Consider the following 27,443-nt stretch of genomic DNA (forward strand, 5'->3'; position numbering starts at 1 on the left):
ACCCCAGGTTCTCTGATGATGAACTCAGGGTCATGGTGGAGGAAATTGTACGAGTAGAGCCACAGCTGTTCGGGGCACAGGTGCAGCACACCACCATTGCCAGGAAGATGGAGCTATGGAGCAGAATAGTCGACAGGGTCAACGCTGTGGGACAGCACCCAAGAAATTGGGACGACATCAGGAAGAGGTGGAACGACCTACGAGGGAAGGTGCGTTCCATGGTATCCAGGCACAACATCGCGGTGCAGAAGACTGGCGGCGGACCCCCACCTCCTCCCCCAGAATTTACAACATGGGAGGAGCAAGTCTTGAACATCCTGCATCCTGAGGGCCTCGCAGGAGTAGGCGGAGGAATGGACTCTGGTAAGGCAAATCTTAACTACTTCTCCCCCCCACCCCACCTGCATGCCAACTCATACCCCCACCCTCACCCTCACCGCCATCACATCCTACTCCTTGCAACTGTCTCACCATCACAACCCACCCATCCCAACACCTAGCCCTGCATGCGTCCACAAAGCATGGACACCCATCACCTAAGCATGCCCACTGCACATACACATACAAACCCCCCTCCCCCCAACCACCGTCACAACAGCCCCCACAAAGGAATGCCAGCACTGGGGTACACGGGCACCCACCCATTGCACGCTATGACACACACAGAAGCAATAACCATGCTTTTATACCCCTGCAGGACCCGAACGCCACGTCACCGCGCAGGAGGGTCCACAAATGTCCCCTCCACCCCCAGAAGAGGCCCACAATGAGGACAGCAGCTCTGTCTCCCTGGATCTAGATGACCAGCCCGGTCCATCGGGGACCTCGGGACAGTCGGTTCCCCTCATACAGCCACAGTAGACCTTCCCCCCCTCTGGGAACACCAGCACAGCACCCACCCAGCGGGCCCATACCTCTGTCCCCAGGACACGTCAATCAGCGGTGTGTCCACCACTACAGGGAACCCAGGCTAACCCACCACCCCAACAACAACAGGGACCTGGGGGCAGTGGTAGTGGGCACACGGTCCAGGGGACAGAGGCACAGGGAAACAGGGGAACTGGGAGGTCTGCTGTGCGACGGGGGGGGACAGGCCCAGGGAACCCACTCTCCACGAGGCCCTCTCCTCCATCATGGGAGCATACCACCGCTCCCAGGAGACGATGGCGACGGTCCTGGCCAGGTTTCAGGAGATCCAGCTTCTGCAGGAGGAACAGTATATGGGGTTCAGGGAGGAACTAAGAAACATCAGTTCCGCCATGGGTACCATCGTAGTGGCCCTGAATGAGGTAGTCACGACACTGCGGAACACTGTGGCACCTCAAAGGGCCCCTGACACTCGCATGCACCAAGAACTGCCTACCACCTCCGCCGGCGCTAGTGGACAGGAGGCCCCGACACAAGACCAACAGGCCACCAGAACCCCACCCCCTGCAGAAGGAGAACCACCCCGCAAGCGGGCCCTGAGATCCAGGAAGAAGACAGAGTAAGATGTCAAGACCCCCGCCAGCAAAGGATACCGCCCTGATTGTCAACCCACTGTCCCACATTGTCACCCTGTCCAACCTTAAACTGCCCCTGCTCCACTTCCCACAGGCATTTGGACAATGCACCTGTGAAACTGATAGTCTGGACTCTGCCATGGACAATCCTCCACCATCACCCCTCACCGATTTGCAACCACCCATCCAATTTAGAGCACTTGAATAAAAACACTTATTGCACAAAACAATCTGGAGTCTGGCTGTGATTTAGAACAAATGTATTAGACATGACCATGCCAAAATGTTCATTCACATTGTGATGGTAACAAACCGCTGTCACACAGCTGTAGTCCATGGGGAAACAAAGCAGATGTCACGCAGTGGGGCCCACAGCTCTGAAAACGGAAGGGAAAGTCACAACACAGTTACCATACACTGGGGGAAAAAGTCAGACAGTAGAGAGGTAGGAGTCTTTAAGTAAATGTAATATGCTGGTGTCTACTCTTACCTGTGTGTCACTGAAAATACTGCTGTATTACTGTGTTCCTGTTCTCTATGTCGTCCTCTTCAGCTTCCTCCTCTTCACTCTCCACAGGCTGCACAGCTGCTACAACACCACCATCTGGACCATCCTCCTGCAGAAAAGGCACCTGGCGGCGCAAAGCCAGGTTGTGAAGCATACAGCAGGCCACGATGATCTGGCACACCTTCTTTGGTGAGTACATTAGGGATCCACCTGTCATATGGAGGCACCTGAACCTGGCCTTCAGGAGGCCAAAGGTTCGCTCGATCACCCTCCTAGTTCGCCCATGGGCCTCATTGTACCGTTCCTCTGCCCTTGTCCTGGGATTCCTCACTGGGGTCAGTAGCCAGGACAGGTTGGGGTAACCAGAGTCCCCTAATAGCCACACCCGGTGCCTCTGGAGTTGACCCATCACATACGGGATGCTGCTATTCCGCAGGATGTAGGCATCATGCACTGACCCAGGGAACTTGGCATTAACATGGGAGATGTACTGGTCGCCAAACACACCATCTGTACATTCATGGAATGATAACTCTTCCGGTTCCTGTACACCTGTTCACTCCTGCTGGGGGGGACCAAAGCAACATGTGTCCCATCAATGGCACCTATGATGTTGGGGATATGTCCAAGGGCATAGAAATCACCCTTCTCTGTAGGCAAATCCCCCACCTCAGGGAAAACGATGTAGCTCTGCATGTGTTTCAGCAGGGCAGACAACACTCTGGACAACACCTTGGAAAACATAGGCTGGGACATCCCTGATGATATGGCCACTGTTGTTTGAAATGACCCACTTGCTAAGAAATGGAGTACTGACAGCACCTGCACTAGAGGGGGGATCCCTGTGGGTTGGCGGATGGGTGACATCAGGTCTGGCTCCAGCTGGGCACATAGTTCCTGTATAGTGGCTCGGTCAAGCCTGTATGTCAGTATGACATGTCGTTCCTCCATTGTCGACAGGTCCACCAGCGGTCTGTACACAGGAAGATTCCTCCATCTCCTCGCATGTCCCAGCGGACGGTGCCTATGAAGGACAACAGCGAGCACAGAGTCAAGCAACCCACAGGTACGTAACCACAGCTTGCACATAGCACGATTCCCAATGCATTGAATGGCTTGTATGAGTGTTGGTGCATGGCCTAGGTATGTGTGATGCAGTTGGTAATTAGGCCATGTGGGCCCTTGAAATGGCGGCTGCCCGACCTGTGAAGTGCGACAGTGGGATGTGAGGTCAATGCGCTGGCGTGGCACACCGCGGCGGTAGGCGGTCGAAGACTGCGGCGCTAAGCCGCATTGGTTAACATAGAACCCTATGGGTTTCAGGAGCCAATGACGATGTGCGCCGGCGGTCGCGGTACGCACCGCCGCGGTACGCACCGCCGCGGGCGTGACCGCCATTTTCTATCTGCTTAATCACTCGTTACCTGATCTTCGACAGGAGAGGACCTACACTGCAAGTGCTGCTGTGATCTCGGTCTGGAAGAGACAATGGCTCATGCGACTGGGGAAAGGGCCCCTGCCTTCACTGCGGAGGAGTTGGAGAAACTTGCGGATGGGGTCCTCCCCCAGTATGCGCTACTCTACGGTCCTCCAGACCAACAGGTAAGTACACTGGGACCATGCTTAGTGGGCAATGCCTGGGTTGAGTCGGGTGGATGAAAGATGGTGGGGAGGGGAGCGATTGAGGCATGCATCAAACGACAGATGAGAGCATGTGCCACATGGCAAGGGTGGGGATGGGGGGCCACTCACATCGAGCATGCAGAAGGTGATGACAATTTTTCTCTCCCTGTACATGTCACATAGGTCAGCGCCCACCAGAAAGTCGCGATTTGGCGTGCCATCGCCAAGGACGTCCGGACCCTGGGGGTCCACAACAGACGGGGCACCCACTGCCGGAAGAGGTGGGAGGACATCCGACGCGGGAGCAGGAAGACGGCGGAGGCTCTGCTGTGGATGGCCTCCCAACGTAGGAGGGGTGCCAGTCTTCAATTGACCCCCCTGATGTCCCGGATCCTGGCAGTGGCCTACCCCGATTTGGATGGGCGCGTGAGGACATCACAGCAGACACAAGGGGGTGAGTACAAATACATTCTGCTGACTTTGCGCGCAGTGGAGGTGTCTGGGTGGGGGAGGAGGGCTGTGGGTATCCCTAGGCCAGGGCGATTTCTGTAGGCTAGGCCCCTCCGTAAGGCATGGCCCTGTGCCCCCACCCCCCACCTCTGTAGGGTGCCAAGTACAGGTATCCATGGCCCTGTGCCATCTATGTGTGTAGTTGTCGTCCATAGGCTTGTAGGCCATGTCCCACGGATTGCGTAGTGGACCCCAAGTGCGCGGCGTAGTGCAGGGGGCTTCTGTGTCTGTCTTGTCCGCCAACGGTAGCGGTAATCCATGCACTCAACATGTCTTTATTTCTCCTCCCCCCCTTTTTGTGGTCTTCCTGTTCATGTGTGCATTAGCATCATCAGGCGGAGGAGAAGTGGCATCGGAGCATGAGGGAGCTGCATCTCACATGGCCATGGCGGGCCATGCAACTGACTCAGATTTCACCAGTGAGACGGAGGGCGAGGGGAGCTCCACAGCGGGGACTCGTGCTGATGTCAGTGACAGCGACTCGTCCTCTGAAGGGAGCTCCCTTGTGGTGGCGGCAACATCCGTGCCCCCCGCAACAACAGGTACAGCCGCCATCCAGCGCACCAGCACCGCCCTCCCAGCAGCCCCTCAGCGTTTGCCCCGTGCCCGCTCACCCAGGAATGTGGGCATCTCCTTCGCCCCAGGCACCTCAGGCCCTGCCCCTGTCACCCCTGCTGCCCTCAGTGAGGAGGTCATTGACCTCCTAAGGACCATCATTGTTGGGCAGTCTACCCTTTTGAATGCCATCCAGGGTGTACAAAGAGAGGTGCACCAGAGTAATGCATACCTGGAGGGCATTCATTCGGGTCAGGCTGCCCATCAGCGATCGTTCAACGCTCTGGCCTCAGCACTGACGGCAGCAATTGTCCCTGTCTCTAGCCTCCCCCCTCCAACTTCCTCCACCCAGACCCAATCCCCTGTACCTCCGCCTATCCCAGACACACCTACAGACCAGCCTGCACACACCTCAACACCCAAGGGAAGCTCATCCAGACATAAGCACCACACATCACACAAGCATTCACACAAGCAACATCCACATGCAGACATACCAACAGCCACTGCCTCCACTGTGTCCCCCTCCTCCTCGTTTCCCTCCTCCCTCCCTGTGACGTCTCCACTCACACTTGCATGCACAACATCTTCAGCCACTATGTCCATCACCAGCACACCCACCAGAACACTCCGCACACGTGCAGTCACCACCCCCACTACCATTTACACGTCCCCTGTGTCCTCTCCAAGTGTGTCTGTCACCCCCTCCTCCAAACTACACAAACGCAGGCAGCCACCAACCCAACAGCCATCCACCTCACAACAGCCTCCAGCCCAAGCACCTGCACCCAAAGACACCAGACTTCACACTCCTACAACCACATCCTCTTCCTCCACTCCCATACCCACTACACCTACCCGTCCCTCTCTTTCCAAATTGCTTTTCCTTTCCAAACTTGACCTCTTTCCTACAACTCCCCCACCCCGTCCATCTCATAAGACTCCAATCAGCACCTCAGCCACCACAAAACCGGGACCAGTGAAGACTGTTGTCCATGGACTGTGGAGTCCCCCACCCTCAAGGGCATCCAGTTCAGCTAGGAGCCAAGGCACGGCCAGCCCACCACCGGAAAAGCATCCTAAGATTGCCAGTGCCCGGCGCGAGCGACCAAAGACCCCAGGGACCAAAATCTCTACATTGGCTCCGGCAGGAAGTGGGGTGCCACCTGGCACACCGCCAAAGGTGGGAAAGGGCCACAAGCGTGCAGGGAAGGGTGGGAAGGGCAGCACGCCCGACAAGTCCGGCAGCAGGCCAGCTGGCCAGGAGGGCCCCACCAGCCCCATCCCAGGTGTGCAGGAGGACACACACAGGCCCGGTACTGCAGCCCAGGAGGGCCCCGCAAGCCACGTCCCAGGTGGGCAGGAGGACACCCACAGGCCGAGAACTGCAGCCCAGGAGGGCCCCGCAAGCCACCAGACAGATGGGCAGGAAGGCCCCGCCAGCCACATGTCAGGTGGCGAGTAACATCCATGCCTGGGCCGGATCCGCCGACCAGGACACTCATCTCAAGCACCGCTCCGCTGGGCACCGCCGTCTCAAGAACCGCTGAACTGGGCCCTTCATCTCAAGCACCGCTCCGCTGGGCACCGCCGTCTCAAGCACCGCTGAACTGGGCCCTTCATCTCAAGCTCCGCTCCGCTGGGCACCGCCGTCTCAAGAACCGCTGAACTGGGCCCTTCATCTCAAGCACTGCTCCGCTGGACACCGCCGTCTCAAGAACCGCTGAAATGGGCCCTTCATCTCAAGCACCGCTCCGCTGGGCACCGCCGTCTCAAGAACCGCTGAACTGGGCCCTTCATCTCAAGCACCGCTTCGCTGGGCACCGCCGTCTCAAGCACCGCTGAACTGGGCCCTTCATCTCAAGAACCGCTGAACTGGGCCCTTCATCTCAAGCACCGCTCCGCTGGGCACCGCCGTCTCAAGCACCGCTGAACTGGGCCCTTCATCTCAAGAACCGCTGAACTGGGCCCTTCATCTCAAGCACCGCTGAACTGGGCCCTTCATCTCAAGCACCGCTGGCCCATTGACGGAAGGGGCAGGCCCGCATCTGTGTCGGGCAGGGCTGCACGAAGCACTCTGGGCACTAGTCCCCCTCCAGTACCAGTGGAGACTGTTATCCACTTGAGAGACTGTGGCTTTGCACTCCCCAGGATTGAACAGTGGGCAAACCACCCACTGTAGAGACTTGAGAGACTGTGGCTTTCCACTCCCCAGGATGGCACAGTGGGCAAGCCACCCACTGTAGAGACTTGAGAGACTGTGGCTTTGCACTCCCCAGGATGGCACAGTGGGCAACCCACCCACTGTAGAGACTTGAGAGACTGTGGCTTTGCACTCCCCAGGATATGGCAGTGGGCAACCCACCCACTGTAGAGACTTGTGAGACTGTGGCTTTGCACTCCCCAGGATGGCACAGTGGCCATGGATGCCCCTCGTGGATCTGGCGTCGTGGACTCATCTGGTGCCCCCCCTTCCCTTCCCCCTGAGGTGCCTGTAGTTTTCCTATCTGATGCCCCTGCAGTGTTCTCTCCGTTGGAGGCAGGTATCCTGTGTGGGCTTTGCCCATGTGTTTTGGCCCAGTGGCCCACGAACAATGGCTGATAGACATATCGGACTGGACAATTTATGTATATAAAGTTATAGATGTGTGATATATTTTATACTCAGTCTTACAATATAATTCTATATTTATAATCATTTCCTTTTGCCTTTGCATTCTTCCAGGGGGTTTAGGGGTGTAACTGTGATGTGTTGCTATGCATTGATGTGTGTGTTGTAGTAGTTGAGGGTGAGGGTGGGTGTGTCGCATATGTGTGTCCCCGTAATTTTTTGCCTCCCCTGTGTCGTAGGTGCAGTACTCACCGTTGTCTTCTGCGCCGGCGTTCGTGCTCCTGGTAGAGGAGCAGGAAGACAATGGCTGGTAGGATGTGTAGTTCGGGTTCCATGCTGTCCAGATTCCTCGTGGGGTGTATGGAGGTGAGCGTTTTCCGTTTGAAATGTCTGTTTCCGCCGTGTTTTTATCAGCGGGGCTACCACCCCGGAAAAGGTGGCGGATTGGTGGGTTGTGATAGGGTGGGCGGTACATTGTCTCCCGCCTGTCTGTTGGCGGTGACCGCCGCGCTGTTTGTTTGTCCCGCCGTGGCGGGCGGTGTGTTAAAGTGGCGGTCTCTGTTGGCGGTTTCCGCCAGGGTTGGAATTGCATTTTTTTTACCGCCAGCCTGTTGGCCGTTTGACCGCCGCTTTAACACTGACCGCCAGGGTTGGAATGACCCCCTATATATTTTTAAGCAAACATTTGTTACAATTCCTCCTTACAGCTAGCAGTGGTCCCATTGTATTTTTGGATCATGCCCCAAAGATCACAGATGTAGGCTTGATTCCTGTTGCTTCTGGACCTAATAGATAGAGATTTAACAATTCATTATTGCAAGGTGTACAATTTTCTACATTCTTTCTCTCTTTTGCAATTGAATTTTTTAATCTAAAGTCAACTTTCAACATTTCCCTACAGCTGTTATGGGACAGATTTAAGGCAGCTGCAAGAGGAGTTATCATTGATTTTCTTTCCAGAGAAAACCAGTTTGTGAAATAAAGAACACAAAATAAGTATTGTGCTCTATTAAATCTTTAGAGGCCCAATTTTATTCTTCAAAATCTGAAGCTGCCTTATAATAATTAATCAAAGCCAAATTACATTTTAATGGCATTTCTATGAACAGACTTTCACTAACTTACTTAGGAGCAGTGATCAATTTTATGGTGGCAACAACAATCTTGGGAAAGCTTTGGCGAACTATATCAAAGCAGTGGTCCCATATTGCTACCATGTCTACTGCTGAAGGTGTCTCTCTTTTTAAAGATGAAGATATTTTATGAGAATTTGTTACATTTTACACTGATCTTTACGCACCAGAAGCCTCAGCCCGGTAGTCACAATTTGCGTCAAATCTACAACAAATTCCGAAAATAGGAACTACCCAGCTGGACTTTTCTGCTCTTGAAACAGATATATCTTTACAAGAAGCCCTTAGTGCACTTTCTCTCCTAAATTAAGGCAAAACACGTGGTCCAGATGGCCTTACTATTAAGTTTTTCCTTCACTTTTTTTGTCTACTCATCCTAAATTAGTACAAGTCTTTCAATAATGCTCTACCTCTGTTGTACGAACTAGTAAATTTCAGGAGGCTACTTTTGTCTTATTCTGTAGGAAGATAAGGAAGCTACATTATGTAAGAATTATCTCCCAATATCACTTGTTGAATTGGCATTACGTCTAGATCCTCTCTTACCACAACTGATTGGGAAGGAGCAGGCAGACTTTGTAAAAGGTGGATTAGCCTCAAACAACAACTGTTTATTTTTCAATGTTCTAAGCAAATCTTCTTCAGTCAAAAATTCTATAGCAGCTATAATGGTTGATGCTGAGAAAGCATTTGAGAGGATTAGTTGGTATTTCTTACTTCAATCTTTGCTATAAACTGATTTCACTGATTTCCTTACTATGTGCTTCTCCTAGAGCTTCGGTCCAGGACAGACTTCTCCATATTTTGATTTACGGCAGGAGGTGCGTAAGGGTTGTCCCTTATCTCATTTGTTATTTATTGTGGTGCTGGAACCCTTTTTCTGATCTATCCAACAAAACCTGTTGATTTCTGGTTTCCATTATGGTGACCAACAGTTGAAATTCGCAGCTTATGCTGATGATATTCTATTTTTCGTCTCAGAGCCAGATAGTGCTATTTAACGGCCCCAACAGGCGCGGTTGCAAAATTACACCCAGGTGAGGGTGGGCTGACAACTAAAGCTTCCTCAATAAGCCATTTAGTGGTGACCATCTTGGATTCGTCGCTACTGAATTCTGCATCCCGTCCACAATACCTTCTGTCTTAGATTACATAGTGGTATACATTTAGTTTATAATTGGTCACCTTTCTTCAAAGTGCTCAATGTACTATTGTATGAATGTTTTTCAGGTGTTATTCAGCTTACACATATTTTTATATTTATTCCTTGTAAGTTCTTCCCTCCCCCCATTTCCTGTATTTTCCCCGTGTTCCAAAATCCTAAACATTTTATACAAATGGTCTTTGGTGCTTTTACTCCATTCATTTGATAATTTCCCTTGCAAAATTAATATTTGCACTTCTTTGACCACCCCTTTTTTTTAGCCCTGCTTAACCACATTTAATCACACAAATGAAACTCCTCCTTCAGTAGCTTGTAACCCAACATGACTTAGCTTAGCTAAGAGATTCCCAAATTTTAACTGGCAATATTATTCACAGTGCTAATAAATCAGAGAGTGCTAATAAATCAGAGTTTTGCTTCACAAAGGCTGAATTTCAGAACATTTGGTGCTACATTAGAGCACCTGATGTAAGCAAATCTACCTCTGTATTACTAACAGACTAAAGCAAATTTTGCTTTATTTTTGTCAGCATAGTGGAGGATGTCACTTAATTCAGTAAAAGTGTACTTGCCTGTTTTAAAAAAAAGACTATCCAGCTGTATGTTCCACCTCTTTTAAAATGCAATGATAATAGAACGCCCTAGGTTAGGTAGGTATTTGTTTGTTTGAATCGGTGTCTAATTGGTAACATAGAGGATCTTTGGAAATAGTACTTGTATCTGTTGCTTTGAAGAAACAGCATTTACCACGAGGTCTATACCACAAAATGCCTTGACCATGCAGATGCTTTTACCATGCATGCCTTTAGCACACCTATAGGTAAGCATAGGTAAACACTTTGTAATAGCAGTATTTGGTTAAAGGGGGCGGCTATGATGGTTTACCCCAATAAAAATCAAAGCTTTATTAAGTCACAGTGAAGGGTTGGGGGAGTTTACTCTCCATAAAAAGATATTTCATATTATTATATTAAGTTGCAGTGGGGGGTATGAGTGGCAAGTGTATTAAATGTAATACTTTTCTATGAAAATTGTAATTAATGTTTTTTAAATCATTCATTTATTACATAACAAATGTGTCTAAATGTCCACAACATTTTTTTTCAGGAGCAGAATGTAAGGGATGTAGAGTGGGAAGTGTATCAATACATAGCTGATACACATTAGAGTCTCCTCCTCACCGTTTGAATGCTACAAGAATCTGAAGACCTGGCTTTTTAGTAGTCGCTCTAGACCCACCAATGAAATAGACAAGCAGGGTGGCACAGATGTCTATTTCAAGACTAGAATCTGCAAAGCAAGGCCTGCCTTTATTCAGCTAAAGAAGATCTGGAACTCCTAGGACCTAACACTGCAAACCAAGATCAGGCTTTTTAACATCAACATAAATATTTTCCTTCTGTATGAAGTACAAACATGGAGGACAACAGTGACCACCACCAACAAAGTCCAGACCTTCATCTACACCTGTCTGGGAAAATCCTCCAAATCTGCTACCCAAACACCATCAGCAACAACAACTTATGTCAGCAGACTTTAATGCCCTTCTCAGGAAGAAATCATGAAAAGACACTGGGGCTGGATAGGTCACACCCTTCACAAGCCTGCATCAAACACCACCAAGCAAGCTCTGACCTGGAACCTGCAAGGGAAAAGGAAAAGAAAGCCAAGAAACACCTGGCGCCAAGGCCTCAAGGTTGACTGCAAGGAGATGAGGGACACCTGGAGTCAGATTGAAAGAAAAGCCCAGTACATGTATGCCTGGAGAGTCCTGGTTGTTGGCTTATACCCTAGGAGGGGTAGTACGCATAAGTAAGTAAGTACTCGGCCATAGGTCTGCGTAGAGTCACACCTGCTCATCGCCAGGATACCCTCCTGGGTGCATAACATAACATAACTTTAATTTTAATATGTGTGTATGAATATATACATATTTTTTTTATATTTATTTATCATGTATGTTTATTTAAAATATCCAGAATAATTTTAAGGATGGGGATGTATAGGGTATACAATGGGAAAATAATTGTAAAACATGTATATTAAAAATGTAATCTATGTTCTACACTATGGGCCGAAGACCACTCACCTCCCCTTGGAGTCTGTGCTGGCAATCTGGAAGCCTCCTGATTACAAATCCTCACCATGGTAGTTTCCACAATCACAATTTACGTGGAAAGAACACCAGCACTATAATTTTCTGCTTTCACAATGGTCATGAAGTTTTGCACTATTGAATACCCAGGAAATTATAATAATGAATGAGATATACATGATTGTTCATCTTTGAACAAAGTATATTTTTGCTGCCTATATGACATCAGGAATCATGGGATCTGTAGTATCTTGGAGAGTCTAGTAGTCACCATGATACACAAGGCTGATGGAGTTGTGTTTCACTTAATTTGTTACAATTTCATTGGTTTCTTGAAGTAGATGGTACTATTACATCTGTACAATCAGATTATATTTTAGCATCAATTTGATTTTTACATGATTGTTTTTCCATGATATAGTATGTTTCCGCTGTTTATGGCAATGATTCTTTAAATTTTTGTAAGAGGATTGGACACTTGAGTTTGAGAAAGGTGGACACTGCTGAAACGCGTAATGAATATGTTGGAAACAGGAAATTGGAGTGCCGGTGTTCTGTCCACGTAAATTGGGATTGTGGAAACTACCACTGGAAAATTTTAATTTATTTAGGTAGCAATTGCTACTTGTCATATTCTCTTCAGCTATGGAAGCTTTTTGAGTTGGTTTCTAGTATGCTTGGGGAAAATGAAAAAAACATCCTTTAATATGGGTTTTTGGATATATCTTAGTAATTGTATTTGTCAACTGCAATTCAAAACCAATTATTATTTTCCTATGCCTTTTGTGTATTGTTTTAGATTTCATAACTGATAAAAATTCTGTATATGTTGAAACATGTTTGTCCTAGTGCAATCCATTAACCAGGGGCATTGTTGTATTGCTTGTCTTGGAAGGAGTGGGGTGGAGGTGCTGGGAGATGCAGTGATGGATGGGTGACTATCTGTTGGGGTGGTGACTCCAGGTATGGTGCATGTAGTTGTGTCTGTGGTTGTGGTGCCTGCGGACGTAGTGACTTGTGTGGATGTCTGAGGGTCTGCTCTTGTGATGTCTCTGGGCATGATAGGTATAGTGGCTGGATCGGTGAATGTTGGTGTGGTGTCTGCAGGTGTTTCTGGTGTTGTGTCTGTGATGCTGAGGGTGGTGGGGGTTACAGGGAAGGTTGTGACTGTTGAAGTGTCTGCAGGTGGATGTTGCTTGTGTGCATGCCAGTGGTGTGTTTTGTGATGCTTGTGTTTGTCAGAGCTACCCTTGGATGTTGAGGTGGATGCATGCATGTCTGTCTGTGTGCTTTGACTGTGTCGGGGAAGAGGAGTTTGGGATTGGGAAGAGGAAGGTGGAGAGGGGACGGAGCACAAAGAGTGACTGGCTGCCGTCAGTGTGGAGGCCACAGCCTGAAAGGATCTCTGTAGGCCAGCCAGTGCACCATGAATGCCCTCCAGGAATGAATTACTCTGTTGCACTTAAGTTGCAAGTCCCTGGATGGCATTCACAATGGTCGACTGACCCACAGAGATTGACCTCAGGAGGTCAATAGCCACCTCACTGAGGGCAGCAGGACTGACAGGGGCAGGGGTAGAGGTGCCTGTGGCAAAGGAGATGCCCACTCTCTTGGATGAGCGGGCTCGGACAACTGGGTGGGGAGCTACAGGGAGGACAGTGGTAGAAAGGGGAGTGGCAGACAGAGATGGTGCTGGAGTGGTCCCAGATGGGTCCACCACCAGGGAGTGGCCACAGGATGATGATGTCGATCCTGTCTCCACCCGGCACTCCCCTCGCCCTATCGGCCAATGGGTCCCTTGCTGTTGGTGGTCTCAGCACTCCGCGTCCCTTGGCCGGCAGCATCCCCACTCGCCTGTGTCCTGTCTCCTTCACCTACCGATGATGATGCAGAGGGAGAGAGAGGGAGGAAGGGAGAGGGAAAGAAAAGGTCATCACATCCTTCACATACACACATTAATGTTAATGCTGAAATGCCAAGTGAGAAAGAGCTAGAGGAAGACGGAGCTGGTGACTCTAAGGCCAATCTCATCAATCAGTACTTCAACTGACACACAGGTATGTGAATTAGACCTATTGTACAGTTGTTTGCATGTAACCAGATGTAGATTAGTGACATCACACTTCCTTACTTGCTTCTTCTGTGGGGGTGTAATTAGCTTCAATGCCTATGTGTGAGTTGTGAATGCAGACTAAAAGTTTGTATTGTGTAAAGGACAGATTGTTCTGGATTCACGTATCTTGTTGTAGCAGATGCTAAGTTACACTTCTGGTACTGAATTCACAGATCTGAGGTGTGTTTTCTACAGTGTCCTATCCTCTTTCTCTTTCACTCACAGATATGCCTAGAACCTGTTTGGCTCTGCAGCCTTTGCTTGAGGAATACTGTGTCAGAAGCAGCTGGGAATTGCTGACAGACATGAGAGGTGGTTATATAGGTTTAGTGTAAGTGGGGTGTAAGGTTAATGGTTTAGCCTTCATAAAACTGGAGTGGTGAATGGTTTCTCCTCTTCTTTCACCCGTGGGGTAGAGGAGGATGTCAAATGGTGTATCATGTGTCTGGAGGAGTGTCTGGCACATGTGTTAAGGTTGGATCATAGCCTCTCACTTCACTATAGGTGGAGTAAATAGTGATCGCCATTGTACATAGTTTTCATTTTGTTTCGACTTTGCAGTGCAAGGTGCACTGTAGACTGATATAGGTGAGTGACAAACTTGCAGGTATGGGACCAATATTTGTGTATGCTTTCAGTACTGGGTTCCTCTGTTCTGATCTTTGTATGTTCCATGGGATATGTGAAATATAAACTATGTTTCCCCACCATGAAAAAGCTGGTGAAGAACAAGTACAGGTGGCCACATAGGATCATCAGTGCAGGCCCCCCCCCTGCCCAGCACCATTGGAATGAGCAGTGTCTGCTTTGCAAACAGTGTGCATTCCGATGGTGCTGGTCGGCCCCCTCTGTGCTACGAGATAGCACTCGGCTCTTTTAAGGGAGCTTTGTGCTATCTCATAGAATTGCGGTGGGAATGCTCTATTTCAAGGTTTCCGCCAGTCAGCCAGGTCAGGCTGGCGGAAACCTTGTAATAGGGCCGGGGGACGCCACAGTCATGGCAGTAGCGTCCTCCTCGCGAGTTTGGCAGGCCCAGGTTGGGACCGCCAAACTTGTAATGAGTCCCTTTATTTTGTTTTTATAAAAGCATGGTACAGAAATATGTAGTAAAGTGATGCAAAGTAAAGTTTTGTGTTGAAAAGGTATATTTAATGTTAGTCTATGTACTTGTGAGGTAAAGGCATGTGTTGCAAAATGCGCTTGGCAAAGGAATGCATGGTGAAGGCATATGTTTTGATGACATACATCTGTTGCTTTGTCAACTGAGCTTTTGCAGGATAAATAAATTTTTTGAATACCTTCAATGCCATTGACATCTGGCAGTGCATTCAGTCTATTCCTGTGGCTTTTATATGTACTAGAAGTGATTTTTGAGTGGAGTGTGTGGTTCACTCAGGATACTGCATAAGGTTTTCTTTATGTGAAGTCTGCCTCCAGGCTCCCTGGAGGGTGAGTATTGAATGTGTCACTTCATCTTGCCAAAAATGGACAAATTGGAACCAGAAGGGATATATTGAGGGCTCAACGAATTTTGCTTCACTTACTCATGGGATTGTCTAAGGAACAATGGTGCATCCGTGTGGTAAATGTTTACATTCGTTTTTCATTTTTGCTGTGAACCTCACCTCATATAGAGGTCAGACTCTACCCCACTGATAAATGGCAGTCTCACTAGAAATGGATTTGGTTACCAGATTGCACTTTTATCACTGAGATTAGAGTAAATGCCTGTGGATGACCTACAGATCTGTGCATAAAGTCCTTGTATATGGTGGAATAACATCCTCAAACTATAGCTTTTTGTTTTTCAGTTGTTTTCTGTTTTTTTCTATTGTGTTAGCATTTCAATTACACCTGCAGCATAGGTCATAATAGAGACAAGTATATTTTGGGTAAGATGTGTAGTATTATTAAATCAGGCGATAGAATCACACTGTCCATAGTGCTTACAAATAATAAAAGTACTGTATGAAGCACCATATTAAAGTCATTATCAAAGGTATTATTAATTGAGCTTAGTAAAAAATATTCTTTATAAGTAGTAGAGGGTAGAATACTACATAGAAGATTAACTTTCCAGTCTTTGATTTGCTATTGAATAGAATCATAAGCATTTTTCTTGATAGGAATAGTGTATATTTGAGAAATGTACACATACTTTATGTCTCCATTTCTGTATATGAAATGGTATTTGTTTTTACATTTAAGCTGAAGGTCCAAGCTTTTTAATGTAAGGAGAAATGGCTGTGACAGCGACTCTGGATGGAATAAGGAAAAAGAAGAGGGAACAGATTGAAGAAGGTAAAAGTCAGCAGGAAGCGTCTCTTAAGTTTATGAGAAGAGGGGTGTGCAATGAGAAGGAAAATAACCACAGTACAATGGAGTGCAAGCTTGGATCTTGAAAAGAGAACGGACAGGCTTTTTTTTAACAACATGCGCCTCTCACAGTTGGACCTGGTCTTGGGAAATGCTGCAGCTTCATTTACATACCATCTTCTTCGGTATCATTCATGACTTTACTCAAGGGGGGGGCGTGGCCAAGCAGGCGATAATAGCGGACGTGAGCTGAGCGAGCTCCGCGTCCTGCCCGGCTTATCTGGTGGCATACAGGGGATCTGTGGCCGGCGGCGCCCAGGCAGCAGGCACGCTGGAGTGGATCCGCGGCCTGCCGGGCCCAGGTGAGAGGCAGGCGCGGGCTCGGTGAGGCATGCGGCTGAAGTGCTGAAGAGGCCCAGCTGCCGGGGCCTGTTGGAGGAGGGCACCTGGAGGACTGTTGCTCCTCTGAGAGCGGAGCGGAGCCGGGGGAGCTTTGAGGCGTGCAGCGGCGGGGGACGGCCCCCTGGACAGGGCGCTACTGCGGTGGCGGGGAGGGCCGGGCATACCGGCCGTGCGGCCTGGCTTGCGCTGTCTGCCTCGGGCTGGGAAGTCTGCCTGAGACATCTGGGGGCCTAGAATCAGTGACCTGTGGCCCAGAGGCGGGCAGAAGGAGGAAGTCTGCGGGCGGTTGTCGGTTGGGCTGCTCGTGCTCCTGCACGAGGCCTTGGGGCGCAAGCGGGCCCGACCTTCGACGAGCTGGTGAAGCACTGGTCCAGAGGGAGCCCAGAGTGTTCTGAAGGCAGACTTGTTGCTGGTTTGGGAGCTGGTGGCGGGGAATCGGTCTCCACCGGCTTACAGTGCTGAGAGACCAGGCCACTGAACTGGCTGACCGAGGGGGCCTGGGGCTGACCTGGAGGGCCCGCACTGCCGCACGACTGCCACATTTGGTACACCGCTTTCCTGGCCAGGTCCTCCTGCTCTGGCTGGGTGCACTTGTGAGCCCTTGGGCAGCAACACTGGTTGCGTGTCGGCCGGTGAGTGGAGTGGCACCAGTTGGAGTCCACATAGACTTCAGATATGGCGGGGACGGGCCGCCTTCGTTCTGGCATCGGAGCTGGGAGGTCACAGGATGCTGCGGCGCAGGACAGCCAGAAGCTGGATGCTGTGCTGCCCGCGGTGGAGCGCATCAGCGACTCGCTGGAGCGCATCAGCGACTCGCTGGAGCGAGCTCGCACATCCCTGGAAACCAAGATAGACAAGGTGGCCAGTGACCTTGTCCTGCTACACGCTGACCACCGCAACCTGGCGGACAAGACATTTATGATAGAGGCGCGAGTGGATGAGCTGACTCCGGCAACGTCTCGCCTGGAGGCCAAAATGGGGGATGCACTGACTCGTATAGGAGAGTTGGAGCGCCGTGTTGAAGATGTAGAAGGCCGCACCAGGCAAAATAACATACGGGTGGTTGGATTACTGGAAGGTGCGGAGGGCCGCGATGCGGTGGCCTATTCTGAGAACTGGCTTAGGGGGCTAGTGCGGAAGGTACACTGACCCCATTCTTCTCGGTGGAGCGGGCTCATAGAATCCCCACGCAACCAAGGCCTCCAGGCAGCGGTCCTCGTCCCTTTATAATTTGCTTGCTCCACTATGCGGACCGAGATATTATCCTTAAAACTGTGAGATCCTCCCCGCCGCCTCGGGTGCATGATGCACAAATAATGCTGTTCCCAGACTACACTCTGGCGGTGCAACGAGACCGGGCCTCCTACCTACCCTTGAAGCGTAGACTCCGGGCGCTGCGCTTGGAGTACTCTCTCTTATTCCCAGCCAAGCTCCGCATCACAGCTGAGAATAAATCTCACTTCTTCACCACTCCAGAAGCGGCGTGGGAATGACTGGAGTCAACGGGCCGCGTTTCAGGCCGTGAGACGGAGAGGAACCCACCTGTGTCAAAGAGCAGGTGCAACCGGGTGAGGCGTGGCCGTAGGGGAGACGGTGTGACTGCTGAGGCTGCGACACACGCTCCTGACCTGGAACAGCTCATACGGGAGCGGCGCGAGGGGCTACAGTCGTCGGCGGCTATTAGTGCTTCTCCGGCAGCATCGGAGTCGGAAACTGAAATTTCACAGCCTCCCAGCGATCGCCCTGCCACCCTGGACCGGCTCTCTGAGTTGGGTTTTTCCGGAGTGTCCGACTGTGACCCCCGGCACTGCGGATGACCTTTTTTAGGCCCTGCAGGGGCCTATCTGAACGGCCCGGAAATGCTGTAACTCTTTGCTTGGTCTGAGCGGTGCGCCTGGTCATGACATGCTACTCAATATATGCTGACTGAGGGTGTAACTGCCAAGCATGGGATACTTTGCGGGTAGACTGTGCAGTTTTCATTAGTATTGTAATTGTTTCAGATCACTGTTTAAGAGCGCAGCTCGCTGCCGCCCCCCCCCACTCTGTTATCCTCTCTAACCTGGGTGACTGGCTTAGTGCGTGCTTATTTTTTTGTGTGATCTGGCCTACCTCACTCTCCTACTAGCGGAGAATTAACATGTGTGATTATTTTGTTGACTGTAAGAGTTGTTGGGTTTGAGCGGGAACCGGTTGTTCATCTGCTCTGATGGTATTGGTTTTGTTCTCGTTATATTGGAGGCTATACACGGGATGTCTGACTGGGTGCTGGAAATCCGCCATTGTACACGCAGTCTTATGCTTAAGGGTGGGACGGGCAGTATACAGGCACACTGAACTGATGCCGCCATGAACCCATATATTGCGATTACTTGGAACGTGCGCGGCATACACACGCCTAGGCGCAGGTACTCCATATATTCATATCTTAAAAGGCAATCAGTCCACATCGCCTTTCTGCAGGAGACCCATTTGGCGCTTTCAGAGCTCCCTCGCTTGCAGCAGCGCTGGAGAGGGCAGTTATACGCAACAGGCCACTCCACTTATACTAGGGGAGCCCTGATCTGGATCAAGCCGGGTGTCCCCTTTGTAGCAGAGGACCAGATCATAGATACGCAGGGGAGATTCGCCCTGGTACGTTGGCGGCTTGCTGGTCGGGCCATAGTGCTAGGCACTATATACGCCCCAAATGTGGATCAGACTTCCTTCCTGCGTACTTTGTCCCATCAACTATCGGGTTGGAGTGAATACCCTTGGTTACTGGGAGGGGATTTCAACAGTGCGCTAGATATTGACTTAAATCGTTCCTTCCCCCCACTGCCTACATCGCCTACTGTGGCAGCTGCGCGTGGGCTGGCCACCTGGACCCAGCACTGGCACCTGATAGATATATGGCGGCAGCAGAATGTCGCAGACAGAGTTTACTCAAACTACTCTACCCCGCACACCCTGCATGTGCGACTCGACAGAATACTCTGCACACAAAACTTGACCTCTGCGGTTGTGGACGTGGACTATTTAGGACGCACACACTCAGGCGACAACCCACAGATTGTGCGTTTGGGCTGGGATGTCTCCCCTTCAGCTGTCCGTTCCTGGAAACTCAGACCTGAGCTCCTGGAAGATGCAGCCTTTAAAGCATCGCTCGATGCGGTAATCCCTGAATTTTTTTAGCATAATGACGGCACTTCCTCCACTGGCCTGTTAGAATGGGACGCCTTTAAGGACTTCATCAGAGGTCACTGTATGGGTACCCAGTGGAATTTGCGCCGCTCGATCGAACATGACCTTGCCCATATAGAGCGAGGCCTGCTGCGCCCTGAGAGAGAGGCTGCTCGAAGCCCCGCAGAGGTGGCTCTGTTCTCCAGGGCCCAGGCTGAGCGCTTATCCCTACTTGAACGGCTGTGTCGCTTGAATTATGCTGCTTACTCGGCGCAAACGCACGCCTCAGCAGACAAGTCGGGTAGACTTCTGGCCTGGTTGATTAGAAGTGACCATGGCCCAGTTATGGAGATTCGCTCAGAGTCTGGTCGTTTGCTTCATACACCTGTGAAAATACACTCTGCGTTTATGCAGCATTATAGGGCACTGTACACCTCAGCCGTGGCTTCCTCTGAATGGTCCTGCGCCGAATTTCTCTCTGGGGTGGAACTCCCTTGTCTGAAGGCTGACCAGAGGAGTGTGCTGGAGGAGCCTCTTGACCTCACTTAGATTCAGGCCAGTATCCGCGAGCTGTTGGCTGGCAAGACACCGTGCCCAGATGGTCTGCCGGCCGACTTTTACAAGGCATTTACTTCAATCCTTGCACCCAGGTTACTCCGTGTCTATGAGGAGGCAGTACAGAGGGGATTCTTGACGACATCTCAGAGCGAGGCGATGCTTGTGTCCCTTCCCAAGCCCGGCAAAGATCCAGCAGAATTGGGCTCGTACCGACCATTGGCAATGCTCAACACGGATTATAAAATACTAGCCAAAACCCTAGCAATGCGATTAGTGCCTATGACACCGGGCCTGGTGCACACGGATCAAAATGGGTTTGTACCTCATAGAGATACGTCACACAACATCAGACGGCTGTTCCGTGTCATGCACTATGCGAGGCGGGACTGGCCACGGGCGGGATGTCTTGTCCTCAACCTGGAGAAGGCCTTTGATTCCTTCAAGTGGCCTTACCTTTTTGAGGTCTTAAAGCGGTTCGGCATTGGGCCCCACTTTATCCGTATGGTTAAGCTTCTATACACCAATCCTCAGGTCAAGCTGGGGGGCATTATATCAGAGTCAGTAAATGTGTGCAGAGGTACAAGGCAGGGTTGCCCCCTTTCCCCACTGCTGTTTTCCCTCGCCATGGAGCCGTTAGCAGCGGTTTTGCGTGACAGGGGTTCCGGTTGGGGTGTTGCCCTGGGAGATGGCCTGCACGTGGCATTGCTGTATGCCGATGACCTTTTGTTGTATTTTAGGGATTTCTCGCGAATGCCCTCAGAGATTGGGACCCTGCTGCAACAGTTTGCCTTGCTGTCTGGCCTCAAGGTTAATTGGTCTAAATCATGCCTCTTCCCTTTTGACCCCGCGCTTTCGAACCCAGAGCTTTGTCTCTCCGGTAACACTGTTCCTTGGCAACCCCACGCATTCAGATACTTAGGCATCCGTATTTACCACCATGAGGGAGACCTAATTGATGGGAACCTTAAGAGAGCGGTGTCCTCTATCAAATCCCAGATAGCTTTCTGGCAGACGCTGCCACTGTCGGTGGCAGGTAGGATAGCGCTGCTAAAAATGATAGTCTTACCACGCCTATTATATTAGTTTTCTAACCTCCCGCACTATATCCCGCCCAGTTTCTGGAGTCCACGTTGAGGGAATTTATTTGGAATAGGGGGCGCTGCAGAGTTGCGCTGAGAAAATTGCCACTGGAGAAGGGCAGCCTGTCAGTCCCTAACCTGGAGCACTACTACTTGGCCTCTCAGCTCCAGTGGGAGTCCAAATGGCAGGTGGGCCTTCATCTTGCAGACACAGCGACCACGGAGGGCCCTTGGTCCCTCATGCAAGCGTCGCATTTATTCCACCCACTCACACGAGCGGTGTCGCCGGGACAGATATTCCTTAAGGTGGCCTATAGCTGTTATCGTATGTCCCTGCGTCTTACTGGGGTTATAGTCCCATTTGCCCCAGCCTTGCCGTTGCTGGGTACTCCCCGGGGCCCCAAAGTTATATCAGGTCCCGAACTGCGGGCGTGGCATGCGGCAGAGTTGTATACTCTGGGCGACCTCTATAATGATGGTAAGCTGATCTCGTTCCCCGAACTGGTTCAGGAGTCGGGCCTACCTGCAGGACAGTTTCTGCTATGTAATTCACTGTTGAGGTCTTTAGCATCTAAGTGGGGCAACCTGTCAAGTACTCCTCCCACGCATCTGTTGGTTCAGTACATACAGGTGATGGGGCAGGGATGACACCTGATTAGGTGGTTCACTGACACGCTGCGCATGCACACAACCCTAGAGTGTGATACACTGCGCGCGGCCTGGGACATGGATGCGACCGCCTCATTCACAGACGCGTAATGGAACTCTGTTCTCTCCAGCCACGTTAATATACCCCGTAACTCCAGATTTCACTTGATCCAATTCTTTATCATTCATAGGGCATACCTCATTCCAGCTCGCATTAACAGATATTTTTCTCGTTGCGATGCAGCTTGCCCCCGCTGTTCCAACATTGATGTAGACATGATTCACATGCTATGGTCCTGTCCATCCTTGCACTGCTTCTGGAGAGCGGTGGTAGGCTGCTTATCGGATTGCACGTTGCACCCGGTTCCGTTTACCTGGGAGGTCTGTGTGCTGGGACTCTTTCCTAGGGACACACGGCATAGAGCTGCTGCGAGATTTCGGGATCTAGGCTTGATAACAGCTAAGCGCCTGATAACCCGTAGGTGGAAGTCGGCCGACCCACCAGCCGAGCGGGCCTGTAAATATTCATTCGAGACTTGGGCAAGTGCGGAGAGAGTGGCGTTAAGATGGGAGGATGCACTGGGGTTATGCAAGTATCTGTTATCAGACAGCTGGGAGACGATGATGGCATGCCTACAGGGCTCGGGACCGGACCCATGTGTGGAGGAGTTAGTCTAGCAGCTGAGATGGGAGCGCACCTGATCCAGACGCGGGGGCACGAAGCGGAGGGTGCCTGGGCTCGGGTGGCTGGCCCAGCCTCTATTTTGGGGGTGCGGCTGGGTCCGATATAGGCGGCAGGTGTCTGTGGTTTGCATGTGTTCCCGTCCTATATTGGCACGAATGGATAGAGCAGAGGGGTTCCCGCACGCACGACGACGCACTTCACTCAAAGTCTGCCGACTGAAGGAACAGTACTCCAAAGTTTGTTACTGTTCTTATTGTTATCTGTAGTTTGCTTAAGATTAATATCTGCAAGCACAATTCTGTACGAATGAACTGATCTTCGTGTGCGGTTTAAAGGGGCACTGGGGTATTAATCGTCCTCCAGGTTGATCCATGAGTTTAAAGATTTCAGTGTATGGACCTTTTCTTTTAAATTCGTATGTCATTTAATCCTGATCTATGTAAGTTCTGGCAGAGTGTAGTTGAGTACTCCAATTGGAGGTTTAGCTGTCAGCTGTTTCGATGCCTACTCTCTCCTGATGTGCTTATATAGACGACTAGTAATTGCACAAATTTGTTATCCTAGTGTTGATGTAAAAGTCAAAATGTTACAGTATGATGGGAAAAAATAATAATAAACAGATTTTTGAAAAAAATCATTCATGACTTTACTCAATATTCTCTGCATCTTCAAAAAGATGGAAAGTGATAACTGAAGCTGGGCTGTCCCTTCCCCTCAATTGCCTCTCTGTTACTCAACGGAATAGCCGTCTGGAAAGTGTGAAAGCTGTCTGATTTGAGGAGAGTCCAAAACATGAAGCACATCTGTAGGTGTCTGAAACTGATAAAGATGTGAAGCCTAGAAGTGAAGCTACATCACTAGCATCAGTGATAGTATCATATGAATTCCTGCTATATTTGGTCATATCGCATGATATTTTAATGAAAATCAACACTGTTAGTAAACAGATGCAGAGTGATAACGTGCAGGTCAGTGTATCAGTGTGACACATTCAGGAACTACTGGCATTCCTAACAAATTATTGCTAGCAGTGGTTTAGAGCTGTGTTGATTTCAGCAAACTAACTAGCAGTTAAGTAAAACATTCCAAAAGAATTTGAAGGTGATTGAAGGCTCGCTAAGAAAAAGTAAATGCTTTGGATATTAAGGAGCTGACACACTAATCAAGGATCAAAAAGAGCAATTTAGCATTCAGTCTTTCAGTACTCTTGTTGATACAGCAATTGTGTGCATTGACAGATGGTTGGGGCAGCTGAAAAATTCAAAAATAATTTAGTTTCTCTATAATATTTCCAAGTGAAACGACATAAAAAGTTGAGATGTACAAAAGAATTACAATGACCTGCAATATCGTCTGTCAGACAGGTCAGCTGATGGTGTTTTATCTTCCAACATGGATGGATTTTCTTGTTTCAAGAGATGTTCTTCCTTACTTCTGTCTTTCCAGAAAGAAAATACCCCAGAGGCTCTTCCGTATATTTATATTAACAGATTGGAAAACATCTGCCCACATTGTGTGCTTGCCCTAGGAGTTTTGCTTTTACTTCCAGTGACAAGAGCATCTGCCAACCTCAGCTTCTCATGACTCACATTAAGACTTTCACTTAACAAAGTCCCAAGAACAACTTTCAAGATTGGGCCTTCTTTTAATAGAAAGAGATACTGCAGCAACATTGGACTATGGAGGGATGAATGATACCTTTAGCAGAAGAAAGGCTACAAAGTTCACATTTTAGCATGTGGTGCTACCCAGCTGAGATTCTGATTTGTCCCAATAAATGTCCTTCCCCAATGTAATATTGCCCTGCCAGAAATAATTGATCTAGCTCTATGCTGTGGTTGTTTTTGAGAGTTAAACTTCCATTTCGGGTTTTGTTCCTTATTCTTCCTTACTCAGGAATGTGAAGATTGGCTTGTGAAGTTTATGTTGACGTTTTGCTGCCATTCTGATTCCTTTGAAATGTTTGGACATATCCTGTGCGCTCAGAGGATCTTCACCACCTAATGATTGCAGCAACCTGTAAGTGCTACACCGATTTTGTTGCCTTATATTATTTCCCTGTGTGTTACGAATGAACTTCCTGATAACCTGCGTTTTGCACATATTGGTATGAGGAAGTAGGCAAAACAGGCAGATTTTACCAATAACTTCCATATGTGTACAGGACATGATACGAAGATGGCAATTTTTTAATATTCCTATCCGTATCCCCATTTTTCCCAAGGTGGCCGACCCCATAAAGATGGAAATATATACAGCACTGGTGTTGTCTTTTTTGGGGAGATTGAGGGATTTTCATCAGAACCTAGTCATTCTTTATATTTAACTGGAATTTTATTTTTATATACATATGAATTTACTTAGCTCCCTAGTGTCATATCGGAATGCTTCCTTTTGTTTGCTTTTCCTGAGAGTATCGAGTAGCATGTATTCATTCTATATCTTAAATTCTAATGCTTTGTATATACAATACTCCACTGTCCTTTTTTAGTTTGGCCCTGTGATTTCTAAAACTCTCAAATAAAACTGAAAATCTACATGTCTCTGAATTCAATTTTATCTCACTAGACTTGTTGCTTAGTTTTTCCAGTGACCTGCTTGATGCCATTCAATATGTTTTCCTACCATGCACCAATCTGGAAGCAATTAGTTAACATGCAGTGAAAACCCCCATCTTTGTGAGCCCTGCACCTAGCATTTGCATCCATTGTGAATAATTTAATCCACTTAATACAACTCTCAAATATTTCATTTGAGTATTTATCTTTTTATCCATGTTGCTTATATACACCCTAGGTCATTTCAGCGATACCAAAGGAGATTAATAATCCTGTGATATCATTTCCTATGAAGTCATACTGCATGCAAATTAAAGAGGCCTCGCATCATCCATTTTGCTCAGGGCCCCAAAAGTCCTAGGTGGGGCCTGGGACCCTGGGAGTTAATGGTAGGAGCTGTGTTTTTCCGTTCCTGGGAGGAGCTGCTCTCTAGCTCAGCCACAAATTGTGTGATTTGTGTCTGCTGGTTAGTGAGAGGTGCTGCACTGCCTCTTTAGCTCTGGGACCGTTTTCTTGGATATGAAGATGAGAACTAGTGAGAGGGTCGGTTCCATTAGCAGAGGAGTTCTTTCTTACGACCCCTAAGTTTAATGAGAGGAACTGCTCCTTTACCTCCGGAGAGCAGTTCTTGGTAAGAACCTTGGGTTAGTGAGAGAGGCTATTCCTCTATTACAGAGAAAGAGTTCTTGCGAAAGACACTGAGCTAGTTAAGGAAGCTGTTATTCTAGCTCTGAGGAAGGGCTATTGGTAAAGATCCCGAGGGTTAGTGAGCGGATCGGCTCTGCTTCTTTAGCTCTGGGGTAGTTTCTTGAATGTTAACATGATAAAAACTAGAGAGGGTCTTACTTTACCACCAAGCAAGAATTCTTAGTAAGCACATTGCCCCTGAAGGCTGCTAGCCTTCTAGCTCTGGGGAAGAGTTATTGGTAAAGGCCTTGTGGGGTTGTGAGAGAAGCAGCTGTGCTACATTTGGGGAAGAATTATTTGTATAGACCCTGCAGGCTGGCTAGGGAAGGTGTTCCTTTAGCTCAGATGAAGAGTGTTAAGTAGAGACCCTGAGGGTTAGTGAGAGGGTCTGCTCCTCTAGCTCATGGGTTCAGTGTCAATTTATTTTTTTCAAAGTTAATTATTTGTTATTTAGACTTAAAAAGTCCATATAAATAGTATACCACACAATGTTTACATAGTATATTCTTTATTTCCCTGGAGGAGGTGGCCATGTATCTCTGAAGAAGAGTTTGTGGTAAAGACCATGGGGATTAGTGAGAGAAGATATTCCTTTAATCAGGGGTAGGGTTATCTGCTAAATCCCAAATGGTTAGAGAAAGGAGCTCAGAGGAAGACCTCTGGTAAAGACCTTGAAGGTTGGTGAAAGGAGGTGGTTATTTATATCTGAGGAGATTTTGTTGTAAAGGCCCTGTGACTGAGTAAGAGGAGGTGGTCCTCTACGTTAGGGGTAGAGTTATCTGCTAAATCTCTAGTGGGTAGTGTGATGAGCTGTTTTTTAAGCTCAGACTGACAGTTCAAGGTAAAGAACCTGAGAGTTAGTGAGAGAAGCTATTCCTTTTAGTTGGGAGTAGAGTTTTCTGATAAATCCCACATGATTAGTGAGCTCTTGGTAAGATCTTGATGGCTAGTTGAACTAAGTAGCCAACAAATTAAAATACCCCCCACTTTGAAGCAAAACTCTTATGACACCAAGCAAGTGAAGCAAGCCATTGCGACCCTCACTAGAAGTGCATGCTTATCTCTTCCATCCAAACATCTATCCATTTATCTTTTAATCCTTCCATCCACCTGCTCATAATCACTATTTCACCTTTGCATTCTGCACCTTGACACCCTATGGGTGATTATTGGACCCTCGAGGAGGTAATAGGGAATTGCGCCTCAGGAAACGAGAATGTGTTTGGATATTGAGACTAAGATCTGTTGAGGAGGGTTTAAATACCAATCATAAATTGGAGTTTTTTGGGGTGATTAACATATACGTCGTTCAGGAGCTGAATTAATTTATGTTACAGGGATTTCAATTGCTTTTGTTAATTGATGAGATACTTATGTTATTGTTAATAGACAGGTTATATTGATTATATGGTTAGGAGAGATTGTTACGCTTGTTGTCTCTGTGGGAAATTGGTCACTTACCTTTAACACTGTGGTACATAACTGTGGGTTAGATTTGTCTCCCGCAATAATTGATTACATTTTTTGTTGGCA

General features: G+C 48.8%; 1 protein-coding gene across 1 annotated transcript in view; it reads left to right on the forward strand.

The window, feature by feature from the left end:
- REM2 (RRAD and GEM like GTPase 2) overlaps positions 1-27,443 on the forward strand; it is a 388,579-nt gene that overhangs the window by 67,699 nt on the left and 293,437 nt on the right. Inside the window, exon 2 of the mRNA XM_069238241.1 lies at positions 24,562-24,684. The gene's annotated coding sequence lies outside the window, so the exon portion shown is untranslated. The remainder of the gene's footprint in view (positions 1-24,561; positions 24,685-27,443) is intronic.

Source organism: Pleurodeles waltl, chromosome 6, assembly GCF_031143425.1.
Source record: "Pleurodeles waltl isolate 20211129_DDA chromosome 6, aPleWal1.hap1.20221129, whole genome shotgun sequence".
Lineage (NCBI taxonomy): Eukaryota > Metazoa > Chordata > Amphibia > Caudata > Salamandridae > Pleurodeles > Pleurodeles waltl.